The following is a 23,099-nucleotide window of genomic DNA, read 5'->3' as shown; positions in this document are numbered from 1 at the left end:
AAACGCCAGGAGAGATGGAGTCGCTATTCTCTCTCCTCTCTCTCTCTCTCTCTCTCTCTCTCTCTCTCTCTCTCTCGTTACATCATTACCAATGTGCTGTCTGAAACACCAGCTCAAGGTCTCCCACCAGTGTTTCTGCTTTTCACCTGGACAGTTACAGTGCCAGTATATGGCATATAAACATGTTTTTATCTCTTTAGATCATTGAAATGTCTGGCGGTTTTTGATGAGTGTCTAGAGGAGACCTTTTAAAGTCATTTAAGAAGTCCATAGATCTACTTTATAAATAGTGTTGAGTGAAGGAGGTTGGGGGGGCAGGGAGGAGGGTTAATGTGTCTCCTCCAAATTTTATTTGTACCCCTATGTCAATATAAATTAAACTAAATAAACATTTGATCAAAAAATAAATACATCTCGTCAGATATATCTGATATAGTTTGGGCTCCCGAGTGGCGCAGCGGTCTAAGGCACTATATCTCTGTGAAAGAGGCGTCACTACAGTCCCTGGTTCAAGTCCAGGCTTTATCACATCTGGCTGTGATTGGGAGTCCCATAGGGTGGGGAACACTTGGCCCAGCGTTGTCTGGGGTAGGCCGACATTGTTAAATAAGAATTTGTTCTTAACTGACTTGCCTAGTGAAATAAATAAATAAACATCTAGTTGATATAGCACTGCGTGTGTTGGAACTCTACTGCACACCCCAGGGAAAGGTTGCCCCTAAATATTACTTTACCTGATTCTGAACTTACTGTAATTGTTAACAGTTGAAATGCAAAAAGGATCAGCTAATAACTATTATACTACCACATATTACACTGGACTGGTAGTTGACCTCAGACTGCTTCATATGTAACCTTCATGACAGCAGTGTGTGGTAGTTGACCTCAGACGGATTCATATGTAAACTTCATGACAGCGGTGTATGGTAGTTGACCTCAGACGGATTCATATGTAACCTTCATGACAGCAGCGTGTGGTAGTTGACCTCAGACGGATTCATATGTAAACTTCATGACAGCGGTGTATGGTAGTTGACCTCAGACGGATTCATATGTAACCTTCATGACAGCGGTGTATGGTAGTTGACCTCAGACGGATTCATATGTAACCTTCATGACAGCGGTGTATGGTAGTTGACCTCAGACGGATTCATATGTAACCTTCATGACAGCGGTGTATGGTAGTTGACCTCAGACTGCTTCATATGTAACCTTCATGACAGCCTGCAGTGTATGGTAGTTGACCTCAGACTGCTTCATATGTAACCTTCATGACAGCAGTGTATGTGAAAATATGGGCATTTCCAGGGCTGTGAGCATTGTTCTCACAGTCAGAGCTAGATTCTGGTTGCTCTGTTTTGTGTTGTGTCTTTGTACGTAGCAGAAAGGGCCGCTCATACAAGGTGATCTGACACAACCTAAACATGACCTAAGCCTAATGTTGACGCTCACTGATATCAGACAAAGGCCACTTAAAATAAACAGATGAGATAATCCAAAGAGATAGGAGACCAGCCAAGATGACAAGACGACTTCTTGTGCGTGAGAAAAATAGAAGACAAGATGATTAGCTAGAAGTGTTCTTCTGAGATTTGGGTCAACTTGCAAATAACTTTTCTTTATACAAACGATACAGTATCTATTCATGGGAAACTAATAAGTGAATCTACAGACTGATGAATGACGGTTCACAGAGATACGTAAATACATCTCTCTGAGAGATCAATACATTCATCAAGTCCCCCTTGTTTTGTCTGTGTTCATTCTGCCCTGCCAGAGCATAAAAATATATTTATCTGAAATCCATGAAATCTGTGATATCAACACTGTACATTCAATTCAAATGCCATATCAGGTTTCTGTTTCTCTCTCTGTGTTCACTATCCTCAGTCTGTTCTGCCCTGTACTGGATTCATGGCTTACTGTAGTGCACTGTATCATTATCTGGCCTGAGCCATTGTTACTGTCACCTCTAATCAATTCTCTCTCTCAGCCACACAGTCAGTCATGTTTTCCTTTTCCAGAGAGGCTGCGGTGTTCTGAGGCGACCTCTTTCTCATCTCTTCATCTTTCTGTTTGTGTGTGGCTTATCTATGCTACCTACTACACTGAACCAGTGGGCAGAGGGTAATCCCACACAGCCACAGTACGCACCGGGGAAACAGACGCGTGTGTGTGTGTGTGTGTGTGTGTGTGTGTGTGTGTGTGTGTGTGTGTGTGTGTGTGTGTGTGTGTGTGTGTGTGTGTGTGTGTGTGGTATCATCCTCTATGATAGTGACACACTTTTCCTCCAGGCCTAGGCCCTCTTGAAGAGTCATGTCTGGCGAGAAGAGAAAAGCCCCCTTCCTTCCCGCACTCATCATCAAAGAAATGAGATCCCACACTGCACTCTGCTGCTGCTGTGTGTGGCACAGCACGCCCGATGAGCAACACATGATCCTTTCCCGGCAATACTGGGTTAACCCTTTCATTCACAGCAAGAAACCCTGATGCAGCCAACTGAGCTATATTCTTCCTCTGTGAGCTTATTTAACTACTGCACAGGGAAAGGCCTATACAAACAATACCAATGTCATCTTCCCTATTGTACAGAGTAAGAGCTGTGTTTCCCTATGGTCATGTTGGCAGTTGTAAGGGCTTGACCTCAGAGTAATGGTTTAATCTAGTCAAAACAGAGCAAAGAAGTTCCTGAATGTGAGAAAGCTTTGTATTATTATGATGAAACCCACATTCCATCCATCATTACACAGACTAGCCACATGACCACCATCCAACCTAATGGTCAGCAGACAACAGCAGTTCACCATCACTGACTACGACCCTCTATTTCTCAACACAACACAGAAGCCCATCAATGGACATTGGGTGTGTGTCAAACTATGAACTCTGCGGCGCAAGTCGAGACTCAGTTCAGACTTTGTGAGCGAGATGAAAGGCATCTGGGATTTGTCATTGGTCTTTAAACAACATATGACGCAAATAGAATGGGAAGCCTTGTCTGTTTCTGAGAGCGGAGTTATGATTTGTAAGAAAAAGGCACAATGAGAATGCACAGGCCAGACCCAATTCCAGTGAGTGTCTTAACAGCCAAACGTGGCTGAACACTCTCCAGCAGCACTGGTCTGGATGCTAGTGGTGGAGCAGTCATAGAAACAGATGGAAGCCATTTGTTGTGTTTTTCCCCCTCTGTAGCTGTGGTCTGGACAGCCTAGCCTAGGCTCCATGTTAATCGGAGTAATGTGTGCAGTTATGTGAGGAATATCGCGGTGTAAATTGAGAATCGTCACAGCAATAAGCTGTCCTGTTGTGTCCCTGTCCAGAGGTTTAACATACAGAGCTGACACTATGTCATTGTTGGATTCCTGCCGTATTCTAAATGTTATATGGAGACTGGGTCTGAGACATATGTTCTATGGAGTCTGGGTCTGAGACATATGTTCTATGGAGACTGGGTCTGAGACATATGTTCTATGGAGCCTGGGTCTGAGACATATGTTCTATGGAGCCTGGGTCTGAGACATATGTTCTATGGAGCCTGGGTCTGAGACATATGTTCTATGGAGCCTGGGTCTGAGACATATGTTCTATGGTGCCTGGGTCTGAGACATATGTTCTATGGAGACTGGGTCTGAGACATATGTTCTATGGAGCCTGGGTCTGAGACATATGTTCTATGGAGCCTGGGTCTGAGACATATGTTCTATGGAGCCTGGGTCTGAGACATATGTTCTATGGAGCCTGGGTCTGAGACATATGTTCTATGGAGCCTGGGTCTGAGACATATGTTCTATGGAGCCTGGGTCTGTCCCGAGACATGAGACATATAGGATGTTAACGTTATTCATTTCCCTTCATATTCCGCAACTCCATGTTGCACGATGCGATGTGGCCTAAACATATAACACCAACAAAGCCTTTTGTATTTCAATGTGAAAACTAATATGACCATACTGATTCCTCTGACTTTGTCTGGATACTCAAATAAACCTAATGTACTATTAGAATATGAAGACAGACAAGTCAGAGGGACTTTTCAATTTCCACATAAGGATTCCCTGCGTGTGGAGGTTTCAACTGCCGGGCTGCTCTGCTATCCACAGAGGCTCTTAGTTTATTTGTGTCTGCCTGGCCTGGAAAAGCTCTCCCTCACTCACTCTCACTCTGAGGCATATTTTTCAGCTTTCGTTGGCTCAGTGCCAGTGTCAATTCCATGCTCCTCAGAATCACATTCTTTGGCGCTTAGTGATATCTCAGGCCTTCAGACTAGCTCCCCCTGGCAGATTAAGATACAGGACATGGAAATGACCGTAAAACAAAGCAAAACAATGACGGGCACACAGCCGCTTCGCTTCAGCGCTGTGCTAGACACTGGTCCAGGAAATAGCGTTATACTCAAATTGGTTGGTATGAATCTCCTGGGTTTTTCACACAGATGCATTTCAAGTTTCAAGTTGTATTAGTCATATGTACTGGATACACATGGTATACATCATCCCAAAAAATGCAACAACAATACAAAATAATAAAAGATACAAACATAAAGAGCACAATCACACACACACACACACACACACACACACACACACACACACACACACACACACACACACACACACACACACACACACACACACACACACACACACACACACACACACACACACACACACACACACACACACACACACACACACTTTGTATGAAATATAAGAAACAGTAGCCAATAGACTGGACCAATTATGTGAAAACAATCATATTCATTATAATAACTACCCTAAACAGTACAGGTTCAAGCAACTATTTCGGACGTAACATGTTTGCGTCGTTCTAAAAAAAAATGTTTTTGGCGTCGTCATCATCCTGCGACTACCAACTCTCTACTAGTCAGTGAACGGAGAACCGACAGCACTATCGCTTGAGGTAGCGGAGAGCATCAAGCGGATAAACTCTGTCTAATTTTCAGCTAATTCCCCTTCAATGCTGGTTGGACACGGACCATACACCATCCCCAAGTGGATTTTTTTTTGTCTGTGGGTGACCCGAACTGTTGGACGAATTGAAATATGTTATAATTTGGCATCATATCTAAGCAGGAACGAAAGTATTGAGAGTGGTATCCGAGGTTAGCCAGTTGGCTAACTGGGAAGGTTGCCTAGCTAGCTACTGCTGAGAAAATACGAAGCGGAGGGAGACCCCAGCGGCAAAAAGGGCCATCGACGTGAGCTGTATCCTGAAGAGGAGCGCTCCGTTTTTCTGGACACATCAAGAGGAGCCGGAGTCCATTTTGCTGTGTTCTACTCTGATAATTTCGGAGGTAAGAGGTACAAGGAAACGGGTGGACGGTCCCGGCGTAGAAATCGTTACAATAGAGCGCTGGGCCAGACAGTCAGCGGCGGAATGTTTATCTAACTTTAGCGAGATAGCTAGCAATTCCTTGCTAGCCAGCTGCAAGTGTTTTTCACTAAATGAAGCTATTTGTAAACATCAGTTTTGCATATACATTGAGAACGAATTAAATGTGTTAAACGGATACATTTGTTATTAATAACATGACCACCTTGACCTAGCTAATGGGGCTAGCTAATGTAGTCCATATCGGCTAACATTAGTAGCTAGCTACCAACCAACTGCTGGACTTTAACTAGCACTAGCTAGCTATCTTGCTGGCTGACAAGACACTTTCATTGCACGAAAAACAAGTCTAATGTTTATTTTGCTTGTTTTGTTTCGGGAGAATGCTAACGTTAGTGTTGGCTTATAATTTCAGTGATTCGTTGGAGAGTGAGTTAGCTTTCCAGCTAGATTGCACCGCACGCTAAGCCAGTCTCCTTTTGTTATGCTAATGCTAATCATCCAATTTCTGATAGCATAACATCCTGACTTACTCGCTACAACACAGCATGCAAGCACAATAACGTTTAGTTTGTAAGAGCTTACTTTCGAGTTCGATACCATCGCTAGCTAACGTTTATCCGATTGTACTTTATCACATTTTATTTTTCTTCGTGTTTTTTCGTAAGTTTGGTGAAGCAAGGTTAACGTGTTGGAGTGCATTTTACTAGTCGCGAGGAACAGCGCCAGTGTGATCCGAGCACATGCTCCTGGCTATGGCATCAGTCAGAGAATGTAGAAATTCGAGATTATCAAGCGAGGATAGCAAATGCAACTCTTTCTTTGTAAATGTACCATTTCATAAAAACCATGCATAAAAACAAACACCTGCTAACTATACATCTAGCTAATACAGCAATATCTGTACACCTAGGCAAAACGTCCAAGCACAGTGAGTTCTCATATTGGCTAGTTATTTGTTTTTAAACGGACTGAAATAATATTGTTGTCACTTTAAGATTTTATGTATGGGTAACGTTGCAAACGTATCAAACTAGCCTAGATATCACACAACAATAGTTACAAAAACTAGCCAAAGTGTGCACGGTCCATTTACAATGATGGGGAGCGAGAGATGGGTTAGGTTTGATGTGCGGTTTTGAGGTAACTACTGTTACCTTCCCAGTATCACTAACTGTCATACTTGACTGAGTTGCCACACTGAATCAAGTAAAGTAAACGGTGCATTTCAAAACTTGGTGTCTACTCTTATGAAAGACTGACTATAAGGTGTCATGTCGGCAATACCTGCATTTTCTTCTTATGTAATCACTATTGTCAAATGTATTATTGCCCTTCCTGTATGTGCCATTTTCCTTATGGAATGTACCGGATGACTCCTCTCTAACAACTGTAAGGATATGTGATGCAGCACTTAGGAATGTTAAACAAGACACCAGTTGTATAGTCTTTTCAGCTGTGTTTCTCCCCTAACAAATCTGGGCCCCATGAATAGCTACCTATAGTTCCTCAAAATAAAGGTGTATGCCTATAACAATGCACTGTCCTGTAGGCAGGTACATACTGCTAGTCTCTACAGCCAGTTTCTTTCTTCTCAAGACTTGGTGCTGAGGGTTCTCATGCAGTTCAGTGTGGTCCCTTTTTGTGTTGTCCCCTGCACAAGACAAAATAAAGTTAACTTAAACGTAGGAACGTAAGATGAAGGAAACCCTTTTCTTTTCCTGCTCAACTAATTAATTTATTTTAACACTCCCTCTGTGCTTTCCTCTTGCTCTTTCTCCCTCAGTCCCTCTGTCTTCATAAGGCTTAGAGCCTCTCTACTCTCTCCCTGCACAGTGAGTCCTCAATAACTCCTCGGAGCTCAGGCCCTCCACAGACTAACAGAAAGGAAGAAGAGAGGCGGGAGGGAGAGAGAAAGCCCTTAAGGACTCCAAGAGATATATAAAACAATGCAGTACTCTTCTCTCTAATGAAAGCCGGGAAGTGGGACAACCAAAGGTTTTTTCTCTCTCTGAATAACAGCTTTTTTCACAGTGATTGTGGTGGTGATGGAGAAATGTTGGTAAGAGATGAGTGATGGAACACATTCATGTTAATTAATCCAAATTGTTAATGTGGACTGTCTGGATGTTTCTTTGAGGGCCTCTGAAACTCTAAGCCTACGGGCCTGGTTATTAAATTGTCCACTCATTTAATACCCTTTGGTGTCGAGTGGTGATTTATCCAAGAGCGTTTGCATCATGCTCTTACAGCCATGCAAATAACAGATAACAAAATCATTGCTGCTGCTCTCACAGCATAAAAACATGTACACACACGATTCTCAGTACAGTTTGTGCTTGGAATTACCAAGGTGATACTGCCTGTCGCTACTCAATAACAGATTGACCAACATCTTATACGCACAAGTCATGTAATGTATAGCCTGACTCTTACTCACTTCAATGCCTGTGTGATTGCTTTGCGAGGTTAACCTCGTCAGGTGTTTTTTCTTTAGTCTATACCATTAATATTAGGTCATGAATATAGGCTACATAAGTCTCCTTTTTATGGGAGTTGTAAAAGAGCAGGGGTCTCCAACCTTTTTTAGCACGAGAGCTACACAACAAAAATATGTATCTTTTTAAATAGGCACATTCTTCTTCTCTCCCCTTCCTCGTGTCAATATACATTACCGCTGGGGTCACTTAGAAATGTCCTTGTTTTTTAAAGAAAAGCACATTTTTGTCCATTAAAATAACTTCAAATTGATCAGAAATACAGTGTAGACATTGTTAATGTTTTAAATGACTATTGTAGCTGGAAACTGCTGATTTTTAATGGAATAAGTGTATAGGCGTACAGAGGCCCATTATCAGCAACCATCACTCCTGTGTTCCAACGGCATGTTGTGTTAGCTAATCCAAGTTTATCATCATTTTAAATAGTACCTGCAAAAAAACAGTCTCAACGTCAACAGTGAAGAGGTGACTCTGGGATGTTGGCCTTCTAGACAGAGTTGCAAAGAAAAAAACATATCTCAGACTAGCCAATAAAAATTTAAGATGGGCAAAAGAACAGACGCTGGACAGAGGAACTCTGCCTAAAAGGACAGCATCCCGGAGTCGCCTCTTCACTGTTGACGTTGAGACTGGTGTTCGCGGGTACTATTTAATGAAGCTGCCAGTTGAGGACTTGTGAGTTGTCTGTTTCTCAACCTAGAATGGAATAGGCTTCATTAGGCTTCATTTCTCAGAACAATTTGTTTCTAGCCATTTTGAGCCTATAATCGAACCCACAAATGCTGATGCTCCAGATACTCAACTAGTCTAAAGAAGGACAGTTTTATTCCTTCTTTAATCAGGACAACAGTTTTCAGCTGTGCTAATATATATCTAATGATCAATTAGCTTTTTTTAAATGATAAACTTGGATTAGCTAACACAACGTGCTGGAACACAGGAGTGATAGGCCCATTATCAGCAACTATGTAGATATTCCATTAAATCAGCTGTTTCCAGCTACAATAGTCATTAACAATGTCTGCACTGTATTTCTGATACATTTTATGTTATTTTAAGGGACAAAAATGTGCTTTTCTTTCAAAAACAAGAACATTTCTAGGTGGCCCCTAACTTTTGAATGGTAGTATACATATACTACTATAATGGTTAATAATGGTTACTTCTAAAAAAAATTAAAAATGTTTGTCTCAAAATGAATCTGTACATGTTGGTTGGAAGTGGAACCTTCTTGGGTAAAGCAAAAAAAGAAATGCTCTCTTTATTTTCCCAAATTCAATTTTCTCAGTTTTCTGGAGGAAAATGAACACATTTTGATTTGAATGCAATTCCCCTTTAATTACACATCTAGTGTGTGAGAAATGTACTCTCTAATGTGATGGTTTTGTATTGCTGCTGTTCATTTCATGATGAAGTTTGCAAATAATAGATACAAATGAGTGATGCACCGATATGACATTTTTGGCCGATATCTGATATTTTCCTTGCCAAAAGAACGATACTGATGACCATTTGTCAAAATTTTAGCTGCCTTTTTTAAAAAGCTTTCTAGTGCAGTTAAGTAGTTAACACACACACATGGACCCAGTGTCCCAGAACAACAGAAAAGGACCGTGTGAAGATGCTGGAGGAAACGGGTACAAAAGTATCTATATCCACAGAACCTGAAAGGCCGCTCAGCAAGGAAGAAGCCATTGCTCCAAAACCAGAATATGGTTTGCAACTGCACATGGGGACAAAGATTGTACTTTTTGGAGAAATGTCCTCTGGTCAGATGAAACAAAAATAGAACTGTTTGGCCATAATGACCATAATTATGTTTGGAAGAAAAAGGGGGAAGCTTGCAAGCCGAAGAACACCATCCCAACCGTGACGCACGAGGGTGGCAGCATAATGTTGTGGGGATGCTTTGCTGCAGGAGGTACTAGTGCACTTCACAAAATAAATGGCATGTGGCAGGAAAATTATGTGGGTATATTGACGCATTCTCTCAAGACATCAGTCAGGAAATTAAAGCTTGGCCTCAAATGGGTCTTCCAAATGGACAATGACCCCAAGCATACTTCTTGTGGCAAAATGGCTTAAGGACAACAAAGTCAAGGTATTGGAGTGGCCATCACAAAGCCCTGACCTCAATTCTATAGAAAATGTGTGAGCAGAACTGAAAAGGCGTGTGCAAGCAAGGAGGCCTACAAACCTGACTCAGTTACACCAGCTCTGTCAGGTGGAATGGGCCAAAGCTTGTGGTTGGCTACCCAGAACGTTTGACCCAAGTAAAAAATTTTGAAGGCAATACTACCAAATACTAATTGAGTGTATGTAAACTTCTGACCCACTGGGAATGTGATGAACAAAATAAAAGCTAAAATACATCTCTACTTTTATTCTGACATTTCACATTCTTAAAATAAAGTGGTGATCCTAACTGACTATTTACTAGGATTAAATGTCAGAAACTGTGAAAAACTGAGTTTAATGTATTTGGCGAAGGTGAACACTTCCAACTTCAACTGTAAAAAGCTAGGTGTCATCTAAAATAACCCTAATTTATAATACTGTTCTTATTTGATTAATGGTTGGATCCAGTTTCAGGCTTTTATTCTGAAAAATTAGCGAGAACGATCACATCAGTGGATGGCTGGGTGCCAGCAGAGTTTTGCATGTGCAACAGCTTGGAGCAGACATTTTCTCTCTCCTATTGAAAAAGCTACGGTCCGGTTGATATATTATCTATTTATTTTTTTGTAAAAACAACCTGAGGATTGATTATTAAAAAAACGTTTGACATGTTTCTACGAACTTTACGGATACTATTTGTAATTTTCGTCTGCACGAGCCTGTGGATTTCTGAACAAAACGTGCCAACCAAATGGAGGTTTTTGGATTTAAAAATAATCTTTATCGAACAAAAGGAACATTTTATTGTGTAACTGGGAGTCTCGTGAGTGCAAACATCCGAAGATCATCAAAGGTAAGCAATTCATTTTATATCTTTTGATTTTTGTGAGGTGTCTACTTTAGCTGTTTGTAATGTTTTGTCTGCTGAGAGAGATGTCCTAACATAAACGCTTGGAAAGCTTTTGCTGTAAAGCTTTTTTGAAATCTGACACGCCAGGTGGATTAACAACAAGCTACACTGTGTTTTGCTATATTGCACTTGTGATTTCATGAAAATTTAATATTTTTAGTAATTTAATTTGAATTTGGCGCTCTGCAATTCAGCGATTGTTGACAAATGATCCCGCTAACTGGATGGGTGCGCCAAGAAGTTAAGTAGCTGGCTAGCTATTTATTTTCATGATCTGAAGTTCAATTTCAATAGGCGAACAAGTGGCTACCTAGCTAATACTTACTCACAAGGATTCAGAAATCATTGCTAAGAATAATGTAAATGACAGCAGTTTCTACTGGTCAATGTTTTCCGGCTGGTGTATTGGTGCTAGCTAGCTACCCCAGAAGTTGCGGTCAAACAAATGATGCTTTATTACCAACGCGGTATTGTAAGCACATCGTTCGTTTGTGGCCGGTGTTTGCTTGTTTGCAGACTTTTGTACAGCTTTGACAGTGCTACGATCTTTTTTGATACGCAAGACCCAAACAGCTTTCCATAGTATGCATGTCATGAAGCTAATAGCATCGACGCTATTAGTTTAACTCCGATAGGGCAACATCTGAAAAATAGCACACTTGGTAGTGTGTACTAGTGCTCGACCAGTTGGCGAAAGCCAACATCGCCTACGACAGAGAACGTTTGATTTTCAAGGGCAATTAATTCCATTATGGCTTTAATGGATTTCGCCTTCTGAGTTGTCTCTCTGAAATGTTCTTGCTATTTCAAATGACTGCTCGACTTGTTGACTGCTCGATCCACATAGCAGACATTGTGGGCTAGGTTAGGAATGCTGTGTTGCCCGTGTTGTGCAAAATTTGTGATGTTGGTACATGACGTAATGACGTTATCTAGGTATGCACTTCATGACATCGGTTTTGCGCACCGGCGTTAAACTAGACACCGGGCGACATCGATGTTGGCATTTTTAGCTAATATCGTCCGATTCCGATATGTTCACCAATATATTGTGCATCCCTAATAGAAATGATATACTCACTCATGATATACTTCTTCCAGGTAAGCTTACTTTTCAGTTACTGTTTTAATTGAAGATTTTGGTTAAAGTATTTCTGTCAACCCACAAGCCGGTTATCACATCAACTGGCTAAACATTGAGTGATAGACAAACTCGCACCAGACAGACGGACAATATTGCTGGAAATTAATTGGCAAACATGTATTCGGGTTGACTAACCAAGGGTGAGAATGTTGTGGTGATTAGATAGTAGCTGGGAGCTTGCGGTGTCTGATACTTGTGAGATTTGTTTTGCAGTGGAACATGTCCAGATTTTATTTTACTTTCAGAATTATTTGCGAGCTATTCATAGGTGGGCTGCGGGCTACTGTAGCTTGAGATCGACCTGACCCCTGTGACAGAGTGTTTGCATTCGAGCCCACAGCAAAAAGCCTACTTGTTTTCCTGAGCTCAACCCTCCGTCGCTGTCTCTGCAGCTCTACAATTTGCAGGGATTGAAAAGTTATTTTGACGGCTGAGGACCAGGCAGCAGAACAGTGGTGGTTTGACGGTTCATATAATCCTTTATGATACGAGTCTGGCTCCTACAGGTTAAATATGATATACAATCTAAGTTTGAGGTAGCTGCAGTGTTTGCAGAGTGATGTATTGGGCAGATCCAGGTGGAAAGAATGTGCCTTGCTGTTTAAGGTTGTCTATCAATGAAGCTGTAACTGTTGGGTGGAAGTGGAACCTCCTTGGGCAAAACTATAGGGCCGTTCTTCTGGTAATGCTAGAGGGGGGCTTCAGTGAGGGAGAGGCCATTGTCACAAGACGTTTCACATTTAATTTAGGCCTGTGTGTTAGCCACACAATGGCATTCTTCAGGTTCTCAAATGACTTTGGTTAAGGTCAAGGGTGGCGTTGATGGGTTTATGCATTAATGTCGTTTGCCAAAATTGAGGAACTTCACATGGCTTTCGAGAACTATATTCCTACTGGATTATGAGCTGTAATGGCGATTTTCAGTTTCCTACCTCTCACACTGAGGGATTTTCTCCACTCACAGCTTTCCAGAATAAGGTCAGTGAAAACATTTGATAGAGGGCATTCATGCATCATGGATCGTCATAGACATTCATGGGCCTGCCTTTTTAATTTTTATCTTTGTAAATGGAGGATGTAGCTAATGTTTCTCTTGCTTGTGTGGACAACCGGTTGGTTTCAGTAGGTTACAGATCCAGCCTTGGACTGCAGTCTTGTAGAAAGCATTCTATAATGCAAACACGTCTAATGGGTTTGTCTCGTGCTGACTGACCTTCTGGTACTATGGGTTAGAGAACATTTTCTGGAAGCAGGGGCCTATAGAATGTTGTCTTGCTCTAATGGTTTTGTCTTACTGTGAAGTATGGCTTATCCACATTCTCTGTCACCCACGGCTGTTTCAGACGGTAGGATATTGACCCCTGGGCTCTGCTAAAAGCATTCTCATCCACGGCCCTGGCTTTGAAGTAGATGTTGCCACAACACCGGGGAGATGAAAGGGGGCTTGGCAAAGGGTGTAGCTGTGTATCTCTGTTCTCTTGATGTGCAGGTGTCGTTTTATGTATGTGTGACTGAGACCATGGGGGCTTGCCTAGTGGAAAGAACGTTCGTCTTACTACTTCACTCCAATTTCCGAGTGAAGGCAGAGTTTCTGAAAGCCGACTTTCTGATAAACGTATGTCAGAGGGGTCTCGCTAATCAAGAAGACCAGCTGGCTCTTATGACTGCTCCAAGCCGACCATTGAACTGACTGAGGCGACCCTGGTGTGTCCTTCATACTGTAGACCGGTCTCCTGTGTGTCTTGGAAAAGTCGCCTCCAACAAACAGAATAGGCTACCTCTTTTAACTTTAGCCAGGCGACCCTGCCCGCCACGATGACATCCTCTCAGACCTAAGACTTTACAGGATCAAGGTGGAATGTTATTTTCTCCCCTCCACCTCTTCTCGTCTCATTTTTAAACCGTGACGTCATGAAAGTTGGAGCAGGAGCATCATCCGTTCCACAGTAGGGCCCAGGTGACCCATTGTGAATGGCTTCATGCAGCTCCCTATCTGCGGTGGTGAGCGAGAAGGACCATGTAAATAATTCAGAGCCCTGCCATGCATGCCTCTCTGGGGCTGGGATCACTGAGGAGTCTCCTAGCAAGGCAGCCTGTGCTTTGATGTGGGCTTCTGTTTTGAATACTAGCCTATGTATGGGACACAGTGAGTCAAGGGACTGGGGGAGGAGGGGGCGATTCTGATAGATACATCTCAGGATGATTACAACTGATAGAACAGTACATTTTATTTATTAAAGGAATTTTCTATGAAGAGTATGCCGGGTTCTTTCTGACCACTGTGGTGAACCCCATTTGATAAGGAGATGGCATACTTGTAGATAAAGTATGGTTTTTACAGTTAAAATGGCTTGTGCATTATTATCTTTCCCCCTGACTTTCTAGAGGAGTTATTAATTTCAGGGCAAATATAATTTCATAAGATGACAAAACAAAAATAGAAACGCATCATGCAACAATTTCAAGGATTTTACTGAGTTACAGTTCATGTAAGGAATCAGTCAATTGAAATATTTTATGGATTTCACACGACTGGGCATGGACGCAGCCATGGGTGGGCCTGGGAAGAGAATAGGGAACCAAGCGCTCCTATTGGCGAGCCACGCCCAGCCAATCAGAATGAGTTCCCTGTAAAGGGCTTTATTACAGACAGATCTACTCCTCAGTTTCAGCTGCCCAGGTGGCTGGCCTCAGGTAAAGAAGCCGGATGTGGAGGGACTGGCTTGGTTAAAACAATTCTCTAAAATGAGGTAGGAGGTGGCTTATGGTAGAAATTAACATTAAATTCTCTGGCATCAGCTCTGGTGGACATTCCTGAAGTCAGCATGTCTATTGCTGGCTCCCTCAACTTGAGACATCTGTGGCATTGTGTTTTGTGATTAAACTGCACATTTTAGTGGCCTTTTATTGTCCCCAGCACAAGGTGTGTAATGATCATGCTGTCAGGTGGAAGGATTATCTGGACAAAGGAGAAATACACAACGAACAGGGATGTAAACACATTTTTGTGCGTATGGAACATTTCTGGGTTCTTTTATTTCAGCTCATGAAACGTGACCAACATTTTACATATTGTGTTTTATATTTTTGTTCAGTATAAATGGAGCCTCCTACCAGAACTTTAAATTCCTTAAAGATTTTCTTTTCCGCCCATTGCAGAGGCATCTGGAATTGGCCCACTAACATCAAAGTGAATCCAAATAATTTATTCATTGTTCTTCGTTGACACATTCAGCTTCTATTTCTAATGAAAGAGAGCAATACTTGGGCTGAAGAAAATCCTACTTAGCCAAAATGTGGGTCTATATTTGAAGAGGGCCGTGGTAGCTAGCTAGACATCGACGTTTGAGATGTGTTGAATGGAAAACCCCCTGCCTCTTCCACCAACCCCGTTATAAAGAAAAATCTATTTTTCCTATTCCCACATTTCGCTGTCCTAGCGTTGTTTTGCCTCTCTTAAAGTTATCTAAAAGGATTACCTCCACAAGAGTGCTGGCAGTCTAATTCAATGGACCTCTGAAATGGGGTGAAAGGGAAACCACGGCATTGTCTTGCCTCTCGCCGGCCAGTGCTGCTGAGGTTTTTCTTTTTGTTCTCTGCGCTTCTCTCTGGCATTGAACATTTTCACAGTCCACAGTCTGTCTCAAAACAGCTGCACTGTCCCCATCCCCATAGAAATAGAATTACAAGAACAGGAAACGCCAGACCATGCCAATGTGATGGGATAGAACACATGGGTACACTTGATTCCTGTTCTAATACTTATTTCTATGCCATGATCCTTCTTTGACTGAAACACTAATGGGTAGAACACTATGTCTGTTCTAGTAACTATATTTCTATGCCTGGATGTACCTTCCTGTGATATTTCGGACAGGAAGCTGGCCCTTTCATCATTGGGAACAGACCTCGCCCAGACCAGGCTCATCCTGGTGTGGTGCCTTCTATGCCCCCTATGCTCTTCCTTTCCTGTCAGTGGATCTCTGGGATGTCTCTCTGTTCCTAAGTGCACTTCCCTCCCGACCAGCACTCTTGAGCTTGGAGCACCGCTGATTGTTTAAGCGAAGCAGGCAGCCCCTTCATGTCTCTCATGGTGCTATCAGTGTCTGTGACTGTCTTGGTGGTGCATAATTACACTCTTCCCCCCTTCCTCACCCCAGCCCCTGTCCTTAAAAGAAATCCCCACCACCCCTCTTTCTGAGGCTGAGGGAGCAGGACGATATCCCCATGAAAGGAGGACCCCCCCCCCCCCCCCCTCCAGCTGAGGGCCTGTTCACATAGAAACGCCTGTCTTTGTGAATGGAGAGGCCTCCCTGACAAGCCCTGGTCAGAGACAGCAGGCCTCCCACCCTCTACTGCAGGAAACCTGTGCCCCACAGCGAGCTCCACAGCGTGGTTTGCTCTGATGATTAACTCCTGAACTCCAGAACTTGAAGGCTTTTTGTTTGGGTCTTTGCTCTTATGAAATACTGTTGGGGGTGTTCGAACTGTATTATTATTTTGTACTGTTGAAGCTCAGTTGCACAAATTTCCACAAACTAAAGGACAAAGCCAAATCTTACATAATGTGAAAAACGCTCACTCTTACTACACAGGTCTAGACTAGCTCTCATATTGATGTGATGTAACATCGAAACAACGACATTACAGATCTTGAAACATACCATAAAATTTAAACGGAGAGGAATGCCGACACCGTTTCAAATTCTCAGAAATTTCAGAGATCCTGTAATTACGTGTCTGTTGCGTTCCAAAGGGTGTATAGTGCAGTGGGCCTTTGTCAAGAGTAGTGCACTATATCGGGAATAGGGTGCCATTTGGAACATCTAAAGTTTTTATTTATTTAAATCATGGTTGCTCTGCCCCACATTCCCCTCCCTGCGCACCATGAATTATTTACTGCTTATCAAAATTCTAAGCTGAGACAGGAGAGGCCTTGGTCGGATCTCACCTGATGAGAATGTTTCGCAGTGTGAGGCACAGCAGGCCTCTTCTCACAGTCATTGACTGTGGACACACACACTCTCTCTTCTGTAGTCTCAAGGAGGGGTAACTTAATTATGCCCTGGTGAAGGCGAGCCGGCCGCCGAGCCTGCTGGGTGATATAACACACAGTAACACGGCAGGGTCAGTGACATTGCGTAGTTAATACGTTACTGCAATGCTGCAGCCGTATTGTGCTGCAACGTAGCGTTATGTGGCTACCCCCTGCTGCAATGTTATTGAGGACCTGCGAACAGGTCGACCAGCAGTGACGATATCTGGCCTAGCCCATGTGTGTGTGTTTTGCAGGCTATGCTGGCAGAGATGGGCAGCTCAGTCAAAATGCCTTAAGGTCTATTAGGGAGGATAATCCTCTAGGGAGAGTCCAGTCCAGCAGTGGATAGAGTGGAGAAGAGAGGACGACAAAGTCAGTATAAATATCACTATGTACCCCTCTCTCTCTCTCAATAATATATTACTCTATACCCCCCAACACCCTGCTCGCGCCTTCCCTCAGTGCAGAAAGACTTTCTCTAACGCATGGCAACCATCTGCTTTCCAGATTACTCTCCTTTCCACTACAAGGAAAGCCAGCCCGCAGAACGACAGGGCAAGCAAACACCATCTCAGGTTTTTCTGACCGATACAGCAAACAACATAGTCGTGTGTCATCCCATTTTGCAATGGAATGTTATGTTGGTGGGAGAACGCAACTTCATGCAGTGAACTCTTTCTCTTAGGGAAGCATTTAGTTCTTCAGAGGGGAGGTTAATGCGAACCTCTGTCCAGCATAGCTAGAATGCAATGTTTTGGTAAGAAGTGTGCAATTGTTTCAATTGACAATTATAACTTGTATTAACCTCATGTATTTATAGCTGTAATATATTTTTGTTGATTAAATAGTTGTCCTCACGGCACCATTTGCAAACACACTGGTCTTAATGAGGCTATTGAGATGGATGATTACATTTAGTGCTTGACACTTTCCAGGGTTTTCAATTTTTTTAATATATCTGTTATTTTTCCAGGTAAGTTCCACCCCCCCCCCCCCAATCCTATTTCTATATAGATGTGAGAAGTGTTTTCCTTGTAGTTCTACCCATGCTCTCCCTTTGTCACCCCTGCCCTGTTTCCCCCCCCCCCCCCCCCCCCCCCAGAGCTCAAGAATAACACGCTGTACCACTGAGCCCCCCCCCCCCCAGGTCTAAGGTATGTCTTTGTCATCCAGTGGTAAAGACTGACTCGTACCTGTTCTTTCCCCCTTTTGCTAACTCTGCTCTTCCCATCTTTAGTAATGGTTTCCCTCCCCCTTCAGGCAACATTTAGTGTTCCATTGTTTCCAGCTGCCTACAGCCCAGGTAATAAGGCGTGTGTCCCCAGCCGTTTGTCTACAGTGACTGTTCCCCTCGGCTGGCTGGCAGTCACCTCATGCAGCGTTTTAACTCTGTTCGAGAGGAACCGGGGGATGTGAAGCTAGTGCGTCTCATTGGAAGGAGTAGTGCTGTGCCTTTCTGTTTCCCCATAATGGGGGTTGCTATGCTGGCTGTGTCTGTCTTATCTCGGCGCTGCTCGCGAACCTGTTCTGTGAAGATTACCTCGTGCCATTGTCTATACAGCCACCCCTTTGCACTGACAGACACACAGGCTAAACACTGTTGTCCAACACAGCACTCTAATACGTTTGCCTTCTACAGCCACCGAATGGTCCGTTTCACCTTATTGGACAAAAAACAAAACAAAGTGATTAATAGGCCTGTATGCTTTCTCTTGTGGCGTTTTGATTTGGCACACGCAAATGGTATAGGTATCAATCTGAGCCTGTTGTTAGTAGCCCATGTTTTGGTTATTTGGTTTCCTTTTAATTAATTTCCATCAGAGGGATGGACAAACAAAGCTCCAACAGATGAGGCCAGTTGCCATATCACTGTTGCCATGGTAGCAGGTTCTTCTTGCCTCTCAATTTCCCCCATAATTTCCTCTGGGGTATAGCACCTTGTGTCACGGCTGCATTCTTTTCAACACACTTTGTATTCCACAGGCACCTCTGTAAACAAATGATTATCTGTGTAGACTAGCATGGCTTTGCCCAACTAACTACATCAAGTAATGGTCTCAAATGGCACCATATTCCCTATATTGGGCATATGGGGCTCTGGTTCATAGTAGTGCGCTATAAAGGGAATAGGGTGCCATTTTGGGACGTGAGCCATCCAGCTCTTAACAAGCCAGCTCGTCTATAGAGGAGGGCCTACTACACCGTCTCCGTCCCTAATTGCACGATGGACTATTTTTGATCCGAGCCCTTTGCGAATAGGGAAGGGGCCATTTGGGATGCACACAAATGAATAATGTGGCTGTTGGGGCTAGAGACCTCCTCACTATTCTGGCTAGTGTGTGAGAGAATTGAGCTACTTCCCATAGCAATAGTCAATGTAGCCTAAATGGTTTATGACTTTTTCATAAGCACAACTAAACCATACACGTACAGTTGTTGGATACCAGCGTACACACGCTGCTAGCTAAATATGCTAACGAGTGCCAACAAAAATAAACTAATTCCAAAGACAGGAAATCCAGCTCATAAAATTATATCTACTGAACAAAAATTTAAACGGTTTTACTGAGATACAGTTCATAAGGAAATCAGTCAATTGAAATAAATAAATTAGGTCTTAATCTATGGATTTTCACATGACTGGGGAGCCAGGCCCAGCCAACCAGAATTACTTTTTTTCCCCCCCACAAAAGGGCTTTTATTAAAGACAAAAATACTTATGTTTCAGGCCGGTTGGAAGTACTGAAAAATTATCTAAAATGGAGGCGGCTTATGGTAGAGAAATCAACATTCAACTCTCTAGCAACAGCTCTGGTGGACATTCCTGCAGTCAGCATGCCAATTGCACACTCCCTGAACTTGAGATATCTGTGACGTTGTGTGACACAGCTGCACATTTTTTTTATTGCCTTTTGTTGTCCCCAGCACAAGGTGCACCTGTGTGATATTCATGCTATTTAATCAGGTTTTTGATATGCCACACCTGTCAGGTGGATGGATTATCGTGGCAAAGGATAAATTCGCAGATCTAAAGTGTTATTTATTCTAAATTCTGCTCGGTACCAGACACGTTTTGTGCTTCAGTGTCAATTCTCCACTCCTATGAGAATTCACACCCTGGCATTCTATCAGTAGACAGCGCTCTGATGTGTAGGTTTATTTTTTATTTACCCTTTTATTTAGCTACAAACTTTCCTCCGGTACTTTTCTTGGTGTAGCCAGCCTACCTTTCTCCGGTACTTTCCTTGGTGTAGCCAGCCTACTCTTCTACAGTAATTTTCTTGGTGTAGCCAGCCTACTTTTCTCCGGTAAAATGAAATATAAAACTTCAAGCAAAACATTAGGAAATGTAGCTGGCTACATTCTTTCTACGATAAACATTAGAAATATGATGGCCACACATTATTTTACAAAAATACCTTGGTTTTTCATTGTAAGCTCATTTAGGCCTACGTGTGTGTGTGTGTGTGTGTGTGTGTGTGTGTGTGTCAGCCAAATAGCGTTGCGCTTCTGTTGTCATCTGAGGAAAACAAAGCTATTTTCTGCCGAATGTGTGTTTTTCTGTGAAGGAAAACCATAATTGCACATCCCTGATAATTCCTATTGAAGCAAAAAAAAAAAAAGACTTTCAATAAAACACAACCCTGTCACAGCTGGACTCGCCTGCTCTCGCTTTCTCGTGTTGTGCTGTTTACAAACAAACCGGTGACTGGCTAAACTGTTCTGGGGAACTACGGTAAGCGTCATAATGTACAATATGTTAGGAGATAAAGCAGATTGCTTTCATTTTACCTGTCACACTATTTTACATGTCGACTGCAAGTATTTACTTAAAGTAGCTTTAACATTTATTGAAAAACCATCCCGTGGCTATTTCCAGATGCCCCGGTATACGGTATACCTCCCAAGCCTTGTTTTTGGTACACTGATTCTCTACACTTCATTGCTTGTTTGGTCTCAAACTGAAATCAGGCAAACACAATTTTTGCAATCAGGAAGTGATTTCTGCCTGTTGTACTTAAAAAATATATATTTATATTTTTTTAAAGAAATATATAAATTTTTTTAGTCCAGGTAGCAGATAATGCATCTCCCTTTTTAACTTTTTTTTTTTAGTATGTGCTGTATATGAACTACTTTACATTGGTTCTCACTGGAACAAGGATTTCTTACTTTACAATTTGTGGTCCCTGCATATAAAAACCATTCAGACTGCAGGAAAACCCCCGAAAGCAAATTTGAAATTTCTATGACTTACATGGTGGAGGAACATATTGTTTGTAGCCTACTGTACACGGTGGAGGAGCGTGTAGCCTACTGTACACGGTGGAGGAACGTATTGTCTGTAGCCTACTGTACACGGTGGAGGAACGTATTGTCTGTAGCCTACTGTACACGGTGGAGGAGCGTGTAGCCTACTACACGGTGGAGGAGCGTGTAGCCTACTGTACACGGTGGAGGAGCGTGTAGCCTACTGTACACGGTGGAGGAGCGTGTAGCCTACTGTACACGGTGGAGGAGCGTGTAGCCTACTGTACACGGTGGAGGAGCGTGTAGCCTACTGTACACGGTGGAGGAGCGTGTAGCCTACTGTACACGGTGGAGGAGCGTGTAGCCTACTGTACACGGTGGAGGAGCGTGTAGCCTACTGTACACGGTGGAGGAGCGTGTAGCCTACTGTACACGGTGGAGGAGCGTGTAGCCTACTGTACACGGTGGAGGAGCGTGTAGCCTACTGTACACGGTGGAGGAGCGTGTAGCCTACTGTACACGGTGGAGGAGCGTGTTGCCTGTAGCTTACTATAAGTGGCACTTCACATTTTTATATGGAAAATGGCTGAAGATTTTTGTACAATATTCACAGCATATTGACACAATTACAATCTTTTATAAATCTAATTTCCGATATTATGTGGGAAATGTTATTTGTGTAAAAATGTATTAGCAAGCAAGCAGCAGATTAAATAAATGATTTCCTCCCTCTCCCCGTTTTAGCTTGCTCACTAACTGGCTAGGTTTAGTGGCTAGGTTTAGGATATTTACTAGCCCATACCAGTTATTGTTGATCGCTGTGGAATGTCTCTGGGTTGAAATGTACCTTACAGATTGACGAGTAGACACACAATTCGCCCGCCTCATTCTCACAAAAGTTTTCCATTTACCGTGAGACGCTCACGGAAACATGTGGGAATGTTTCTTTTTTTTTGTAGAGAACCTTGTAGAGAAACTCAACAATATAATAACATTTTATTTTTACTGCTCGAGTTACGTTGGTAACCAGTTTATAATCGCAATAAGGCACCTCTGGGAATTGTGGTGTATGACTAATATAACAAGGCTAAGGGCTGAATCCAGGCACTCTGCATTGCGTGCTTAACAGTCCTGAGCCTTGGTATATTGGCCATATACCACACCCCATCTGGTCTTACTGCTTCTTTTTATGTTTTTTTTTGGCATTGAGAAATAGGTGCTACATTGACTTTTGTATGTAGTGTTACTCCTCACCTCTTGCACTAATATAAAAGCAGGCCTACGTCTAGCTCTCTAGCTCTGTTGATTGTTGTCTTGTGAATTGACGTTGAAGCACACTCGCTAGTCGAGGACTTCATATCGAGATGCCAGGCCACCCACTGTTCAGGATCTCCCTTAGATCGCAGCATCACAGAGCCTTAGCCTCCAGTTTGTTGCATTGGCCACTTTAATCTGCTCTCTCCTTTCATCTCTGTGGGGTAGTAGACAGCAGCGTAAAGCAGCACTAATCAGGTCATTTCTGATGAGCTGTAGCGCAGATCAACACCCGTCTGATTTTGGTTTCTTCTCTCCAGTGTTTGACATTCTGGCAAGAATGTGGTGTATGATCTGAAACTCAATTTGAGGGATGTGTGTGTTTGTCAGCCTCCTGAAGTAGTGTCATTTGTCAATTGAGGTTCTTTTCATCCAAGAAATACACATTCACTTCTGCATATCATTTGACGGGTAGTTAGAAGGGATTTTTGTTCACCTGTGCTCTGTGGCTGTAGTCAGAGCACTGTGGCA

General features: G+C 42.8%; 1 protein-coding gene across 2 annotated transcripts in view; it reads left to right on the top strand.

The window, feature by feature from the left end:
• Positions 1-4,869: 4,869 nt before the first annotated feature.
• LOC116374666 (F-box/WD repeat-containing protein 7-like) overlaps positions 4,870-23,099 on the top strand; it is a 134,399-nt gene continuing 116,169 nt past the window's right edge. The window contains exon 1 of one of the 2 annotated variants that reach the window (XM_031828390.1): positions 4,870-5,314. The gene's annotated coding sequence lies outside the window, so the exon portion shown is untranslated. The remainder of the gene's footprint in view (positions 5,315-23,099) is intronic. The other variant, XM_031828392.1, reaches the window with a different exon arrangement.

Source organism: Oncorhynchus kisutch, linkage group LG7 (genome assembly GCF_002021735.2).
Source record: "Oncorhynchus kisutch isolate 150728-3 linkage group LG7, Okis_V2, whole genome shotgun sequence".
Lineage (NCBI taxonomy): Eukaryota > Metazoa > Chordata > Actinopteri > Salmoniformes > Salmonidae > Oncorhynchus > Oncorhynchus kisutch.
Note: the sequence above shows the minus strand (reverse complement) of the source record. Positions and strands in the feature narration are given on the sequence as shown.